Here is a 17,479-nt window from a genome sequence, read left to right as displayed (position 1 = left end):
AAATGAAAGGAACTCCAGTTTTGAAGTTTTGGGCCCTGATGTGATTCCTGATAGTTGTCTAGGGCTGTTTTGAATCTAATGGCTGGGTTACATCTTGAACTTCAGATACTTGTCCCTTGTTTTGACTACCTGTGAATATCACATTAATATATTGATATTTATGATATTATGTGTTTTTGAATATTTTATTTATTGATTATTTATTTATTTAGTTATTTATTTATATGAGAGAGAGAAAGAAAGAGAGAGGGAGAGAATGGACACATCAGGGCCTGTAGCCACTGCAAATAAACTCCAGATGCATGTACCACTGTGGGAATCTGGTTTAGGTAGTCCTGGAAAATTGAACCTGGGTCCTTAGGCTTCACAGGCAAGTGCCTTAACCACTAAGCCATCTCTCCTCCAAACCTATTTTTGTTTGCTATGTTATTGTTTTGCATAATGGATATCAGACTCTCTATGAGGAACTTTGCATTAAAGATATTAAAATGTATTCACTTATTTATTTGTGGGGATGTGTGTGTTATGTATGAGTCCAGGTCTATATGTGCATGGGGTCAGAGGACAGCTTTCAGTTGTCATTTTTTGCCCTCCATCACCTTAGGGGCGAATGTCTCTCTCATTCTCCTCCCAAGGCCTTTGAGGCAGGGCTTCTCTCTTATATCGCTGTTCTTTGATGCACTTGCTACAAGCTTTGGGGAAGCTATGGGGTCTCCTCCTTTCCTTCCTTCTGTCTTCCATGTCTGGAATTACAGAAACTTGCCATGGTCTTTGGCTTTTTATATGTAGTTTGGGAATTGAACTCCAGAACTCAGGCTTGAGCTTCAAGAGTATTGTACACTTAATGATTCTTAATGTGCTACTGACCCACATATTTGTTGGATTTAGAATGCTATATCAGAAGTGCTTTGTTGCCCCAAATCCTGAACCTTGATAGGTGCAAAACCCTGTAAACAATAATGAAGTTTCCATGTAATTCCTCAAGTTTGCAAACCAAAGGAAAGCTTTGAAATCTTCAAAAGGGAATTCTGGAAAAGGAGTACCTCTCAACTCTTTCAGTTGCTGACTCATTGATGAGGGTGACATGTACAGCTATGGGGAAGCCAGTTTTTATGACGTCATCTCAACTACTCAGGACCAGCTGGAAACTCACTTTTCAGGTCAGGCATAAACTCAGCCATGCTTTCACAAGTATATTTCGCTATAATCTGAGACTGAGTAGTTTATAAAGCAAAGTAGTTTATTTAATATACAGTTTTAGAGACTACAGTCCAAACAACATGCTATTGGCTCTGGCAAGGGCCCCTTCTCTGGACTGCATCACCTCATTGGTAGAAGTCATAGCAGAAGCATAGGCAAAAGGGAGAAATCACATGGAACATGGAAAGACAGAAAAAAAAGTGGCAAAGAGGCCAGGCTTACTTTTTATTTTATTTTAATTTTATTTATTTATTTGAGAGTGACAGAGAAAGAGGCAGAGAGAGAGAGAGAGAATGGTTGCGCCAGGACCTCCAGCCTCTGCAAACGAACTCCAGATGTGTGCGCCCTCTTGTGCATCTGGGCTAACGTGGGTCCTGGGGAATCGCTCCTTGAACCAGGGTCCTTAGGCTTCACAGGCAAGTGCTTAACCGCTAAGCAATCTCTCCAGCCCCCAGGCTTACTTTTTAATAACAACTGTTTCCTAGGAACTCACTGGTGTCCCATGAGAAATACATCAGTCCTTTCTGAGAGAGTGACCAATGTGACCCAATTCCTCTTGCATCAGGCTGCCACCTCCCAGTGGAGAGCCTTCACCTCCTGATCCCTAGTGGACACACAAACTCTGTCACTGCTGCAGCAACCAGCCTAAGTCATTGCTTTGGCACTAACTTGGCGGTAGGAGAACCTCCCTGTCTCATCATGTCCATTATCCACATCCACTGAGGCATACTTCCTGATGAGCAGAGAGGGACTCTGGAGTCAGAGTGTCTGGGTTCTAATCCTGGCTCCACTGAGGGGTGGAAGCCAGGCTTCATGAATTATCTTCCTGCTTCTGTGTCCTCATCCATAACAGGGGACAATAGAAATTGCCATGAGGCATGAGGTCACAACATGACACATCATAAAACACCAAAAGACCTGCGTGGAAGACTTGGCTTGGTACCTGTTGTGAATCAAGGAAAAAAAATAAAGGTATATCACATGACTGTGTTATTTGACATTCTCTGCATTAAAAGTTGAATTAGATGTTCTAAAACATAGTACAATTTAGGCTTACAAAATACATTCTGTATTGGTGCTTTCTATATTCTACAAATGGTTAAGGTGGCTGTACACTGACTTTGTCCTTTGTAGTTACTTTATGATTCTAAAGTGAGAAAGATAGCACTAGTCCTTTTAATTCTATTCTCTCTCTTTACTTTCTTAGCTCTAACTTTCTATTTTCATTTCATAAATCTTGCAACATATGTACCTTTATCTATAGTTTTAAGGGCAAGATGTTATAAGTAAATGAAATAGAAAATTGTCATTCTTTAACAAAATCCCATAAGCTAAATGATTTTAGAGGTCAACTATAAGGAAGCCAAATGACAATTTAGGGATCAATATTTGTTGAATTACATCTTTAGGAGGAGGAGAATGTTATTTTATATGAACCTTTTGTCCAGTTTCTTTTGCATTTTTCTGAGAACTAAGGCACTACATCCATAAATAAGTGATTAATGTCCTAATTCTTGGCATGTTTCTTTTCTTATCCTTTTATGGTTTATAAGACAAGCAATAAGCAGAAACAAATTCTCCTCATTGAACGTCTGAACAAGCTCATTCAGGTAGCTCGTGCAGTGGTGGAGTAGGAGCTATGTGCCAGCTGGTGCCTTCATACATATGCCTCATTGAAGTTTTGTAAATCTGCAAAGCAATTCTTATGCATGTATTTACTTAGAAGTGAGAAAACTGAGGACTGAAGTAATTTTAAAAATTATGCTTACAAATCATTTCCCTCTGACCTCCACATGTGCACTGTAGCATGCACAAGTCTGCACTTACACACATGACCATGCACATATACAAGCACGTACACATTTCTTTAATTAACTTCACATTAATTTGTGATTTTGCTTGTTTCCACTGATTTGAAGTGAAGTGGTTTGAGGGAAGGCTGAGTTGGTATAGGGTGTGAGTTATCTGTATATCAGGGATTGTTTAGGCTATCTTTTTTTTTCAGGAAAAAAAAAAAACATTTTCTTGAGTTTTATGTATAAAACAGACATCCACGTGACATTTGCTTCTTATCTGCCCGTGGAGCAAGCTGCACCATGTGTTTGAGAAGTATCAAGAAAGATAGGCCTCCTGGCATGGTAAATTGCCTGGATTTCTCACCCCAAATATAACTCAGCTGAGATCAGGTCAAAGGCTGCTCCATGTTCAGAGGGTGTAGGATTCCCTTTCTATGAAAATATCAACAACTTCTGTCTAAACTTACACTTAACACTATGCTACCTTCGGTCATTATTAAGACATTTGCAAATGAAGACTTTTATAACGTGGTTGTCAACATTTTTATGTGTGTGTGTCAGGCTAGGTTAGTCCATGTTGCCCTGCCCCTATACAGAGGGCACGTTTTTGGCTCCTCGGCTAGGGGCTGCCACAGGCATCTCCTGGATGAAGGCCAAGGATGCTGCTGTATCTTTCGATGCATAGAATAGAAAATTATTTGATCTAAAATATCAAGAGCTGAGGTTGAGAAACACTGGCAAAGATCAAACTGCCTTAAAATTTATTCCACATTTCTAACTTGGACCTATTTAAACATATTCCAGCACACACAGTGTTAACGTGACATTAGATTCTGTGGCTTTGTCTCAACTCCCAAGTCTGCTGAGGTGATCAATGCCTCCATTCTTCTCTGGCTGTCAGTTATTGACTTTCTCTGACTCTGGCACCCAAGCCCTTGTTATTGGGGATGTGAAAGATGAAGCAGTGCTTGAACCATCTCTGAAATGTGTCTTTAATTAGACTAGGAAAAATTATCTAATAAAATCAATTTAACACCAGGCTAATGAAGAGATTAAGGAGATAGGAATAGATATCTTGCTGATAGGAATGAGACATATGATTTAAATCCTTTTGGGGAAAACTATTCATGTAATGGTTAGATTCCTCTCAAGACATTTAGAAGGGAAACTTTCTTGTTGACTGAGTTCCTGATGGTTCCTCAAGTATTCTGGGTGTTTCCCTAGCATTCCATCTGCAATATTTAGCATTCTCAGTGAAATACAGATGTTTGTGGTTATTTTATGTCAAATTTCAACTCAAATTCCAAAGTGTTGTCGACATTCTTGAATTAATTAACAAATTAATTTTCCAAACCATGTTTTTTAATGTCCAGTGTATTTTAGCACTCTGCTGGTTTCTGAGCAATGGGAATGTGGATAGAATGTCTAGTGGAAGACAAAAGAGATTTATTTTGGCTTACAGCTCGAGGGGAAGATCCACGATAGCAGGGGAAAACAATGGCATGAGCAGAGGGTGGACATCACCCCCTGGCCAACATAAGGTGGACAACAGCAATAAGAGAGTATGCCAAACACTGGCAAGGGGAAACTGGCTATAATACCCATAGGCCCGGCCCCAACAATACACTGCCTCCAGGAAGCATTAATTCCCAAATCTCCATCAGCTGGGAACCTAGTATTCTGAACACCTAAGTTTATAGGGGACACTTGAGTCAAACCATCACACTGGGCAAATAACATCTTCTAAGCATTAACCCAACACCAGCAAAAGACTGCAGACTTTGTAAACAGAAAGAATATGCCTATTATGATGATTATGAAGGGGGGGGGTATTTGGTCACAAAGAAACTGTGATCTGGACAAGATGTGATAAGACCCATGACAGAATGGCAGAAGGAAATAGGAGGGACTATAGAATGTTCAGTAGGCAAATAGAACCTGGTAAACATGAAACATGATGTGACACAGTTGAAGGTACCATACCTTGGACAGTGCTGATCAGAGACTGAGTCCTCACAATTGTCTCATTCACAGTGTGTGCCACCAAGACGTAAGTTTTAGGATGTCATGCTGGAGGCAGCACTTTTAAGGAGGTGAGGGTAAATAATGTTTCAGCTAAGAGATTTCAGTGTGAAGAGTTGTGGACTCTATATCAATTACTTTCTCATTGCAGATGAGAATCAGCTTAAGGAATCAGCTTAAGGAAAGAAAGGGATTATTTTCAGTTTGCAGTTTCTAAGGGAAGGGAAACATCACAGAGAAATCCTGGTGGGTCCAGGCAGCTGACATCACAACTTCACATTGGCAGAAAGTGCCATCTGGGCTGTGACACTTTGAGGCCTGCCCTCAGTGGCATGCTTTCTTCAGTATGGCTCCACCTCATAAACGTTCTGCAAACTTCCCAAACCACACCACTTAGCTGGGAATTAAGTATTCAAGCATATGAGGCTATGGGGCACGTTTTATATTCAAACCACCACAGGCTCCTACAGCGACTTTCGCCAGGGCTTTGTTTATAGGGACATTGGTTACTGGCTTGTGACCCATCTTGCTTGGTGGCTCTTGTGTTTGACAAGTGTAGGCCTCAGTCTCAACCAATTCCTTTGCTGCTCAGCACCCCGACTTGAATCAGTCCAACCCTTGACCATCTCTGGATTCTGAAGATGACTTACACTTCTGTTTCTCACAAAACTCCCTGCCCAAGCAAAGCCTAAACATGAAGGGGTGAGGGTTCGCGCACCTTCCAGCCTTATGCTGATTAAGTTAGGCAAGCGTGGGAGGTATATTTTAAGACCAAGCCACCATGCATTCTCTTGTTAGCAGAATTTACATAAGGTTGACAGTACATAGTTCTTGCAAATTGTTTTTTTTTTTTTACATGTGTAATATAGGATGTGTGTGTGTGGAGGGGGGGAAACTTGTATATGTGTATGGTATATGTATGCACAGGCATGTACAGATACACTCACCAGTGCAGAGCCAAGAGGAGAATATCATATTTCACTTCTCTATCACTCATCAACTTATTTCCTTAAGATATATTTTCTTTCTGAACATGGAGCTATGGTTTTCATGAACTCAAGTGATTCTCTGTCTCTGTTCCCCACAGGACTGGGACTACAGACATGAGTGGCCATAGCCCACTTTTTACATGGGTCCTGGGCAATTAAACTCAGGTGGTTACAGGCTTTCTCAGCTCCTCTTACTGAGCCATCTCTTCTGCTCCAAATTAAGTTGGAAGAACTTTTCTTATATACTGATCTATGGCATTTTGGGGAAATGAACTAAACTTCAGCATACACAGCACAAAGAAAACTAAACAACAAAAGGTGCACTGCGGAAATTTGCCATGCGAGGTCCATTCCTGAATCTGCCAAGAAATCATGCTAGCAGTTTTCATTGTCTTCACATTTTTAGGTTTGGCTGCTTTTCAACTTTTCTTTTAAGAGGAATGTAGCTTGTGCATTTCTTAAATGCAGCATGGTTCTGGTTTTATTTGCAGAACAGCACATCCTTAGGCATCAGTTAGTATAACAAAATGCATTTGACTTATGTTGTCTAAAATTATAAAATTTCATGACACTTATTTCTCAGTGTAGAGGATTGCCTGGAAATAGGCACATAGACAAATGAAATCTGTACTTGACTTCCCAGTCTACTGTGTTCTTGATGAGAGATTCTTTACTTTCCATGCGTGGTTTATAAAATAGCTTTTCCAAACTTTACCATTATAAGATGGGGAAATATAATAAAAGTACAAGCATAGGGCTCAAGAGATGGCTTAGTGTGGTTGAGGAACATGCCTGATAAACCTTAGGACCCAAGTTCTACTCTCCCAAAACCCACGTAATCCAGATGCACAAGGTAAGGCATGCTCACAAGATCATGTATGTGAACAAGGTGGCATATGTGTCTGAAGTTTGATTGCAGTGGCTAGAGGCCCTGGAATACCAATTCTCTCTCTCTCTCTCACTGTCTGTCACTCTTGTTCTCTCTCATAAAAAGTATAAAAAGTGCCAGAATTTAGTAGCTTTTTCAACAGAAACTGAAAGTTATGATTCAAGGCTACTCACAATATGCACAAAACCACACTATTGTTCTCATTCAGTCAGTGCACAAAGAACTTAATCTAGTTAGCCCATCTGGTCCTATATATATTCTACCTTTAAATCTTTTCTATATCTGGAAGATGGGTTAGACATGGAAGCTCATCAGTGAGAAAGATCAAAATCAGTAATAAGTATTTAAGTTCAAGTCAAAAAGGAAGAGGCGGCTAAGCTGTTAGATTGCCATGATGGAAGAATGGATAGGCAGAGTCTCTCCACTATTATCCAAGGGGTACAGAACCAGGTTCTTTTACATGTGCTATTTACAACCACCCTACAAGGAGGTAACAAGATGAGTAAACACAAGACTGAGAAGTTCAGTAACTACTCAAGATCACATGGCCAGGAGGGACTGAGTACAGTCTAGTTTCAAATCTCTTGTCTTCCCAATATTCTATGCTGCTTCCTAGAGAGTAGAAATGGGAGAAGTTTGAAAACATAGAATGATGTGGAAGTTTGATAGCCTGGGTCATCAAAATAAACTTCAATGACATGTCAGAAGATCCATGCACAGCTTCGGCTATAGGGCAGTTAATTAATGTGAGGTCACAGGGAAGTTCTTCCTGCTCTCCTCAAGAACCCAGCTTAGTCGTTATCTTTATTGTCCCCACTGATCTGTCCTTAGACTGAGCTAAGAAAGGGGCTAGTTTCTATTAGAAGAGGCAATGGCATTTAGCCACTGAGATGGCATATTATGCAACTGGGCTGTTGGTTTCTAAAGTCAGTGAAGAGAATTCAGAAGCTTGCGGGCCAGGTAGACTGTCTTTACTAGCAGCCAAAATAAAAAAGGAAAATGAACAAACAACAACAGAAAGAGAGCTCTGTCTCATAAACAGGTGGAAGGAGGAGACAAACACACTGAGGTTGTCCTCCATATATCAGCTATGGTACATATGTGCACATGTGTGTGTGCATGCATATGTGCACTTGAGCATACATACACATATTATGTTGAAAGTAATATAAAAATCAGTTTGATGTTATTAGAAGTTGTTATGAGCAGTCCAGCTGATATGGTAATATGTGTCTTCTGCCTCTTTGTAAGAATAGATTTAGGCAGATATTAGAGTATAGCAACAATCCCAGTCTATATAGTAGCAGGTGATACTGGGAAAATAAAATGAATCCATATGTAAAATGAATTCCTTGAAGATTCAGCAGGATATTAGTCTATAAGAGTCACAGGGATTCCTACACCTAAATGAGCCTGAGGTGATAGTATCCAGAGGAAACCTTCTCCTATAGACTTCTTAATTGCTTAGACACCTTTAGAACAATCAGTCATTGACTGGTGATACTTTGCCCAGAATTTGGGGTTTTAGAAGTCTTCCATGATATTATGTCCAATTTGGTTTATGGTGGTTGTTATGCTGAGAGAGGGAGGTAGCTAAGAAAGACATGGGTGTAGGTGTTCTACAAGTAGACTTAGGTTGATAAAGACTCTGTATGGGAAGCAAACTGTCTTGCTGTCCACAAGTGCAGCACTGTAATCATAAACTAAACTAGGACTCTATTTACAGCAGTAATTTTTGCTACACAGAATATAAGTCAAATAATTTACACAGGTAGAATCATAGCTGTGCCATCTACTAGTTGGGTCACTGTGGTAGGATGTTTAATTTCATCATCTGAAAAGCAGATGGGTCCTCTTAGTTATATTCTAATCAAAAATTTCATAAAAATTCTTTAGATTTAAATAAAAATTAGCTATCTCAATACAAATAATACTAGCATGTATAGAGTTTGATTCATAAATACCATATAGAATATGGCTAAATATATTTTAATAAGGATGACCTATATGACAGAGAAACAATAGAAGGCTGTATCAGTCATTATTAATTTAAAATTATTGACTTTTGAATTGATGTAAGAATGATGGTGTTGGGGGGGGCAAAGTGCATATCTTAGAAGGGAATGAATTGGAGATGGGAGCAAAAGAAAATATGGGATATCAGAGGATTCATGTTTACCTCCTCTGTCTTCCTAGGTACCCAGGAATGTAGGTGCAGATGGAAGGCAATAGATTGCATTTTCTTTCAGTTTGAAGACAAACTGTCATATTCCAATTCATTTTTTTTGTGAAAGAAAAAAGAAGGCAGCTTAAACCTAAGACATTAAAAAACATATTACACCAATGCAGAATACTTTCATTCTCCATAAATTATGTTGCCCAAATGACAACTTATTTACCTAAGAAGTTAATTTATTTAGGGGACATTTAGACACAGATGTCAGGGTTCAATTAGAGTTTCAGAAAGATTTGCTTTAATCTACATTAAACTCTGGGGCTTGTTGAATAAGAAGGGTTTTGTCAGTTCCACTTATATTCTTGACACATAAAGAGCAAGGCACATTCAGAAAGAAACACATACAACATCCAAGGCATGTCATATTAGACAGGAAGAGGTGGAAAGAACCTCCTCCTTGGGGAGGAGGAGTTCAGTCCATAGAGACAAAAATCAAAAGGCAGATGTTAGAGTGACATGCATACAGAGTCGCACAGAGGGACTTATTGAATCCAACACCTCAGGAACATGGGACAGATAGATTGAGGAAAGAGTCCATAGTAAAAAAAAAAAAAAAAAAATCGGGGAAAAGGGCACTAGTGTCCTATGACCTGTTCCTTTCTTCCTATTTTCATTTTGGGGAGAACACGTTACAGATTTCCCCAAGCCAATGTGTGACTTATTTGAATAGAAAGGAGTTTTCATGACCGGGGTGTGATATAAGAGATTCACACATCTGAGATCTCACGGAGAGATGCCTGTAAGGTTGGCATCATGACAATTGCTGCTCTGATGTCACTTCCTTTCAAGTTACTGTCTTCTATGCAATGAGTTTAGTATGAGCTTGGGAGTAGAGCAAATAGTAAATGTTATCTAATGTCTTTATCAGTCATACAGAGTGTTCATTGCTTTGGAAATGGCAGTTAACTTAGAATGTATCCATGTGATTACGCTGGGGGATGCAGCCAGAAAAATGAAAAGAAATTTGGTTAAGAGGAATTCTGGAATGGCTGTTCATAAATGCAATGTGATCATAGGTGGGGTGTGAGGAGGGGATTATATGGAATAAAAATATTGATGTCTGTGTGGACACGTTCTTTGGGGCTCATATGACACCATATTCTGAGACAACATAGAACAGAGCAAACTGATAGATCATAGTATAGTGTGTAATATGTACTATATTGTGGTCCAGCCTGAACTTGTTATATTCAACTGTCCTAGACCTTGGGTGGGACTGCATATTGATTGGCACAAGAACTGAGGAGGATGAGGATATAAAGCTGATGTTCTTAAAATGAAAGATTTGGTTTAGCAGGAGTTGAGTGTTCTCTGTGTTTATCTCCTTCACTTGTGCTGCTGCCAGATATCTAGAGACAAAGAGGCTCACAAGACCTCATCACTGAAGGAGACCTAAAATGAACCCTTCATGGCTCAGGGAAATTGGCAGAACTGGGTGCAGAAAGATTGTTAGAGCCACATGTTGGGACATTATGCATAGAGACATTGCCTCTTACCCATAACTGATGGCTAACCCCACGATGCACTAACCATATTCCCCAATGAGGAGGGTCACTGCAGAGGGGGGAGGAGAGGGAGGAGGCTAATGATGATGCCAACATGGCTGCATACACATTGTGTGCATAACTAATAGAAAATAAAATAAATATGAGTTTGATAAGGGAAAAATGAAAGATTTGTTGATAATAAAAGCAAATTAGATAGAGAAAGGAATTTGGTTCTTAGATATTTCCTTATTCTTAGAGTAACTTGAGAGACAATGTTTATTCAGACTCCATGGAGCTCACACAATGCCTAGTGTATCTCAGGTCCTCCATTAATGTTCACTGAATATAGATTAAACTCAATGACTTGGGGCCATTTTAATGGAACATGACAGAAAGTGTTCTGAATAATCTTGGATAAAATGCTTATTGAAAATCATGCAAAATGATGTATAATCAGAAGATCATTAATACAAAGGCCAAGAAGCCAAATATGGACTGAATGAAGTCCTTTTGTATGTGTGGAGATGAATTATAATGACATACTGTGGGAACAAAGTATGAGAATGAGCTATGGAAAAGACCTGGAAATATTTCTTATGAATGCTATAAATAGCTCTTGTGATATTGTTGCTATGAGAAGCTAGATTCCTTACTTGTAATTTGCTGTAACATTAATCTTACAACGATGCACTCCACCTGCTTAAAGTAACGTGACAGGGTTTCCTCTGCCTTGGTGCACCTTTGGCCTGAACAGCCCAGATGACCAATATTGACAAGCAATGTTTAGAGATGCAGTCTGACCTTAAGATATGTTCAATGCTCCTTCTCTCAGAAGCTTGGTTGGACTCTTAACTCAGAACAAACATACATGTGTAAGAATTGCCGATCCATAGAGTTGAAGGCAACAAGGTCGGGAACTACGGACCCGCAGATTTGCTGAGGACCACAGGGAGGCTTAATGTGGTTGCTCTTGTGGTCAGACTTTATGTGTGTTCCGGATCAGCAGAGTACAGCAGGCCATAATCATAAATCCCATTCCTTAACAAATGTTTAAGGATTATCCAAAGTTGAAAGTTTCTTACCCTGTGCTCATACAGTGTACTTCTTATTCACATATTACTGGGTTTTCTCTGCTCAATAAAAGTGCCAATACGTGCCTGAATACAGGAGAGAGGAAGACCTCATCTGCAGTAATGTCAGAGCAGCAGTGACAGCAGATGCAGCAGGCTTACTAATGGCTTGAAATAAACTTCTCTTCAATTTCTTTTCCCCTCAGGCAGCTTCTAGAGGCAGCGAGGCCACTCCTGAGATGGGAATATGAGGATTTACCTCTCTCATCTCCCAGACTCTGCTCCTAGAAGCAGTTTGCCTCCTTTTGGATAGGAAAGTATCAGAGGCAAGTCTTTGCTAAATCATGGCTGTGTCCTCACATATAGACTATGCATGCTACATATTATGTATGCATTGTGTCAAAGAGAAACTCAAATAATGATGGGGAGATTTCCATCAAAAGTCAAGAGTGAGATTTTTAATATGTCTTCATAAAGGGCCCAGTGCTACAGACTAAGATTCCAAAGTCCGATCTATGTTCCTGATAGATATTATTTAAAAAAGAACTTGCAGAGGTGCTGGGGAGATAGATAGGCACTTATAGGCACTTGTTTGTGAAGCCTACAACCTGAATTCAGTCCTCCCCTGCCTTCATGTAAAACTGGATGTAAAGTGGTGAATGCATCTGTGATCCTAACATGCCTATGACAAGGGGAGGTAGGTCCAGGAGAATTCAGAGCTTGTGGGCTAATTAGCAGCTGGCCAACAATGGCAAGAGATCCTGTCTCAAGGAAGGTATAAGAAAAACAAAGGCAATTCTCAAGAACACACACACACACACACACACACACACACACACAGACATGCAAATAATTAAGATTTTAAAACAATCTTAAAAAATTCAAAGTTTCACTGAGGACATAAACAAAAGTTTTAATAGGAAATATTTATGCATAGAATTTAAATTATGCTATTGGTTGCTTTACCTAACACCTGGGAAGTATAGACTCTCAAGAGATATTAATTAAACTTTCATCGCTTAATAAATAATACTACAGCACCTGGTATGTGCCAAACTATTGCACTAGGTGCAGGCATATTCCTTTAACAGGGGGTTAGTTAAGTAGGTGGGTAAATAGTCATATGCCAGTTTGACATGGGAATCATCATGACAGAACAATAAACAGGGACCCTCAACCATTGCATTCAGAGCAAGGTATGTTGGTGATGGTTTCCACCCAGAGCTGTGAGTAACTGGACAGGAATAAGACTCTCATCTGTCTCCAAACTAGGTACCTACCATGTCCTGGTCTAACACTTTCCTTATATGGGAGAGTAGCTTATCTCCTTTGAGCTGGTCCAGTGAGCCTATTTCTTTCTTTTTTTAAAAAAAATATTTTATTTATTTATTTTTGAGAGAGAAAGAGACAGATAGAGAGAATGGGCATGCCAGGACCTCTAGCCACTGAATATGAACTCCAGAAACATGTGCCCCCATGTGCATCTGGCTTACGTGGGTCTTTCAGAATCAAACACAGGTCCTTAGGCTTTGCAGGCAAATGCCATAACCACAAACCATTTCCCCAGTCCCCTCCCTGCCTTTTGAGACAGGTAATATTTTATTTAAAGCCCATCAACAAAATGGACAGCTTGAGTCTGTGACAAAGCACCCATGTTTTAAAGCACAGGCCAGTAATTGTATGAGAGCACGTTCTGGTACGTACAAATTAATTGATCAGACCACAGCTTCTCAATGTTGTTACACCTTCCCTGTAAAAGCAGCACCTTTGTGACATTTTAACTTTAGTACTCCTCCCTTTCTTCCTCACCCTCTCCTTCAACAGAATCCACACCAACTTCCTCATAATCCTTTTCTAGGGCAGCCACGTCTTCATGGGCCTCAGAAAACTCTCCCTCCTCCATACCCTCACCCACATACCAGTGCACAAAGGCACTCTTAGCATACATCAGGTCAAACGTGTGGTCTAGGAAAGCCTAGGCCTCATCAATGGCCACGGCATTACTCAGTATTCACACAGCTCACGGAACCTTGGCCAGATCTCCACTGGACACTGCAGTGGGAGGCTGGTAGTTAATGACAATCTTGAAGCCAGTGGGGCACCAGTCCACAAACTGAATGGTACGCTTGGTCTTGTGGTGGTGACGGCAGTATTGACACATCATCATGGCAGCAAGCCATGTATTTACTTTGGGGAGGGTCACATTTTACCATCTGGTTGGCTGGCTCAAAGGAGGCATTGGTGACCTCTGCTACAGTAAGCTGCTAGGCTTTCTTGGCAGAGGTGGCAGGGGTGTATGTGGCCAGAGGGAAGTGGATGTGGGGGGTAGGGCACCAGGTTGGTCTGGAATTCTGTCAGATCAACATTCAGGGCTCCATCAAATACAGGGGAAACAGTGACGGGAAGACACTATTTGACCTATCAACCTATTTAGATTAGTGTAGGTTAGGTGCTCAGTATCCAGGTTTCTATGACAGATGTCATAGATAGCTTCATTGTCTATCATGAAGCCACAATCAGAGTGCTCCAGGGTGCTGTGAGTGGTGAGGATGGAGTTGTAGGGCTCAACTACAATGGTGGAAACCTAGAAGTCTGGGTAAATGGAGAACTCCAGCTTGGACTTCTTGCCGTAATCAACAGAGAGCAGTTCCATCAGCAGGGAGGTAAATCCAGAGCCAGTGCTCCACCAACACTGTTAAAAACCAAGAAGCCCTGAAGGGCTGTGCACTGGTCAGCCAGCTTGCCAATTTGGTCCAAGACGAGGTCAATGATCTCCTTGCCAATGGTGGAGTGCCCACGGACACAGTTATTGGCAGCATCTTCCTTGCCTGTGCTGAGCTGCTCAGGGTGGAAGAGCTGTCGGTAGGTGCCAGTATGAACTTCATCAATGACCGAGGGTTCCAGGTCTACAAACACTGCCCTGGGCACTTGCTTGCCAGCACCTGTCTCATTGAAGAAGGTGTTGTAGGAGTCATCTCCTCCCCCAATGGTCTTATCACTTGCCATCTGGTCATCGGGCTGGATGCCATGTTCCAAGCAGTAGAGCTCCCAGAAGGCTTTGTTGCTGATCTGGACACCAGCCTGGCTGACGTGGATGGAGATGCGCTCACACATTTTGTTTCTGGGAAGCTGCTGAGCAGACGGCGGAGACAAGACGAGGGAGGAGGATTCTTATAGTGGGACTTTTAGGCGGTCAATGTAAGAGAACCTGCCCAGTGAGCCGATTTTTTAGAGAAGAGCCTATTTTTTAGGCTAGCTCAGAGGGGAAGATCCTAGAAGTTGGTGAGTCATGTGCTGATGTGCATGCATACAGGTATGCACACAGACCTGTGAGAGATGTATTTTTCAACTTTTTGCTAGTAGAGGGATTCCCATCTGAGAGTTGTGGAGATGACTTACAGATACCACAGAGGATAACTCAGCTATGATTGGATTGGTCACTGCATACTTCTCATCACTCCAAGGATGAGTACATTTTACATGATGCAAGGCCACACAGGAGTTGCATTTGAGAACAGAGTGACAGGCAGTAACAATGAGAACAAATTTAATTTTAGAGCTTATAACACTAGTCTGTACTCACCTTATAAGTGCCCCCATGTTTGAAGTACAATATTAAATCACAGAAGAAGAATATGTGATAGTATGAGTGTGCATGTGTGTGTGCATATGTGTGTGTGTGTATGTGTATGTAAGACAGTGAGGGAGAGAAAGACAAAGAGTGGAAGCAGAAAGATAGGAAAATGCTCTTGTTTGTTTCTCTTCATGCCATTTTGTCCTACCTTATGAACAAGAAATCTTGCATTACAATTTCTCATTGGGAAAAAAATAATTTTGCATTGTACTCCAAAAGTTGTTCAGCCATTTGTGTTGAAAATTTAGGGATAAGTTATCTGGATCTGGACCATTTATTTTTGTTGCTTATATAACCCCAGAGGTAATTGAGTTTGGGGCTCTGACACATAGGATTTATCTGCAAATGCACTGTGAATCACGCAGTCATTGTTCCTGTTGATCCATTAGCTGCTTTATAAACCCCAGAAGTCAGATAATGTCCAGTTTCTTACATAGCATAGTCTTTATCTCCAACGATTATTCTGGTTCTCCATATGACCATTAACATGTAAATTTTAGTCATAAAGCACTGGGTGAATCCTTGATTACTGCATTTTCAGATGTTAATGAATGTGATGGACCATTAGATCGTAAACCTGTTCTTTTTAGCATTTATTCACAACCTGGTCCAGTGACTCTTAACCTGCTTGTTCCCACATAAGTATAAAGACAGTTATTTTCACTTTATTTATTACTGACTTTTATTATTTAATAGACAAGAAATAGTAACCAATTAAATACAACATGGAATAGTTTTCTTCTTGCTGAAAAAAGTACTTGTCATTGGCCAACAACTTGTATTCAAAGGAATAATAGAAGTGCAGAAATGGCTTTGTTTCAGTTGTGAGGCCCCTTGGTTTTGGTAAGATGGCAGCCTGCATTGTTTTGCACTTTTGAGTTCAGCATTTATTAAGTAAGAAAAAGTTAGGAAAACCTAAATAACATCTTAGTTATGCATTGTTCTGGGGAAGAATATCAGTCTGATTTATATAATACCTCTCCCTCCTCCCTTTTTATGAAAATAATTTTATTGCTTTCAATTACAAAAAATGTTTCTAACTCTTTATAGGCATAGTTAATGAAATAAGATTCATATTTAATTAGAATCATTCCTCAGAGGCAAATTAACATGTGTATTTTAACCTAATTTCTCTCTGTGCATAGATTAAATGACTACTGTATTTGCTCACAGTATTGATTCACATAGGGAATCCTATTTCACCACAGGAGAAGTTAAACTGTACACAGATTAAGGGGTATATATTCTAAAATAGAGGGCAATTCACAAAGTGTACCGATTAAGTAATATTTCTCTTTCTCCCCTGAGGTTTAAGTGAACTAAAAAAAGATAAAGTAGTAATGAAGATGCAAAAATATTATTATTGTTGCAATAAGCTGTTTTTTATCCCCATTCAGTGTAGGTATATTGCCTTTGTAGCCTGATCCTCACAATATTCCATTGTATTTTTCTCCAATTCTTTTGTGGGTAATCATTATCAGTTCCATATACTGTCTTGTGGGAACGAAAATATTAAACTCTAATGAAGAGTAGGTAGGTTTAAGGAGGGTCAGGGGATACGAAAGCAGTCAATGGTACTTTCAGAAGTAAAAATATTTCTTGGATTTGGCAATGAGAAGTCATACCACACTTGTAAGCTCATTTTTATTGCTGTGTTTGTGATGTAAGCCAGCTTAGGGTATGAGAAATTTAAAGATGAATATATATTAATTCAAATTAAGAGAAGGTAATAATAGGCATAATTTGAAAGATGACAATGAAAGAAGTGATAAGGATATAGTTAAGAGAGGTGGCAACTCTCAAGATTTTGTATTCCAATTTTAAGGTCAAAGAAATAATACCTATTTGAAGACAGTGGAAAAATAAGCAGAAAAGTAGGGACTTCAAAGACTAAATAAAGGAGTTTGTATTGCAAAGGGAGAGGTGATACCATGAAATCTGTGAATACACACACACACACATGCACACACACACACACACACACACGCCCACACTCACTCTTCTCAGAAGTGAGGACTTGAATAGCACGCATGGGAAAACTTGGGAGGTAGGGCTACCAAGTAGTTGGAGCATCAGGATGGGAGTCTATTGCAGAAATGATGGCCTAACTGACATGAAGCCTCTGGAGGAGCTGTTTAGAACATGCAGTTTCTTCT

At 40.1% G+C, this 17,479-nt stretch overlaps 1 pseudogene; it reads right to left on the bottom strand.

Moving 5' to 3' along the window:
• Window positions 1-13,430: 13,430 nt before the first annotated feature.
• LOC101593402 lies at window positions 13,431-14,803 on the bottom strand (annotated as a pseudogene).
• Between the last annotated feature and the right edge of the window lie 2,676 nt (window positions 14,804-17,479).

This window comes from Jaculus jaculus, chromosome 3, assembly GCF_020740685.1.
Source record: "Jaculus jaculus isolate mJacJac1 chromosome 3, mJacJac1.mat.Y.cur, whole genome shotgun sequence".
Lineage (NCBI taxonomy): Eukaryota > Metazoa > Chordata > Mammalia > Rodentia > Dipodidae > Jaculus > Jaculus jaculus.
Note: the sequence above shows the minus strand (reverse complement) of the source record. Positions and strands in the feature narration are given on the sequence as shown.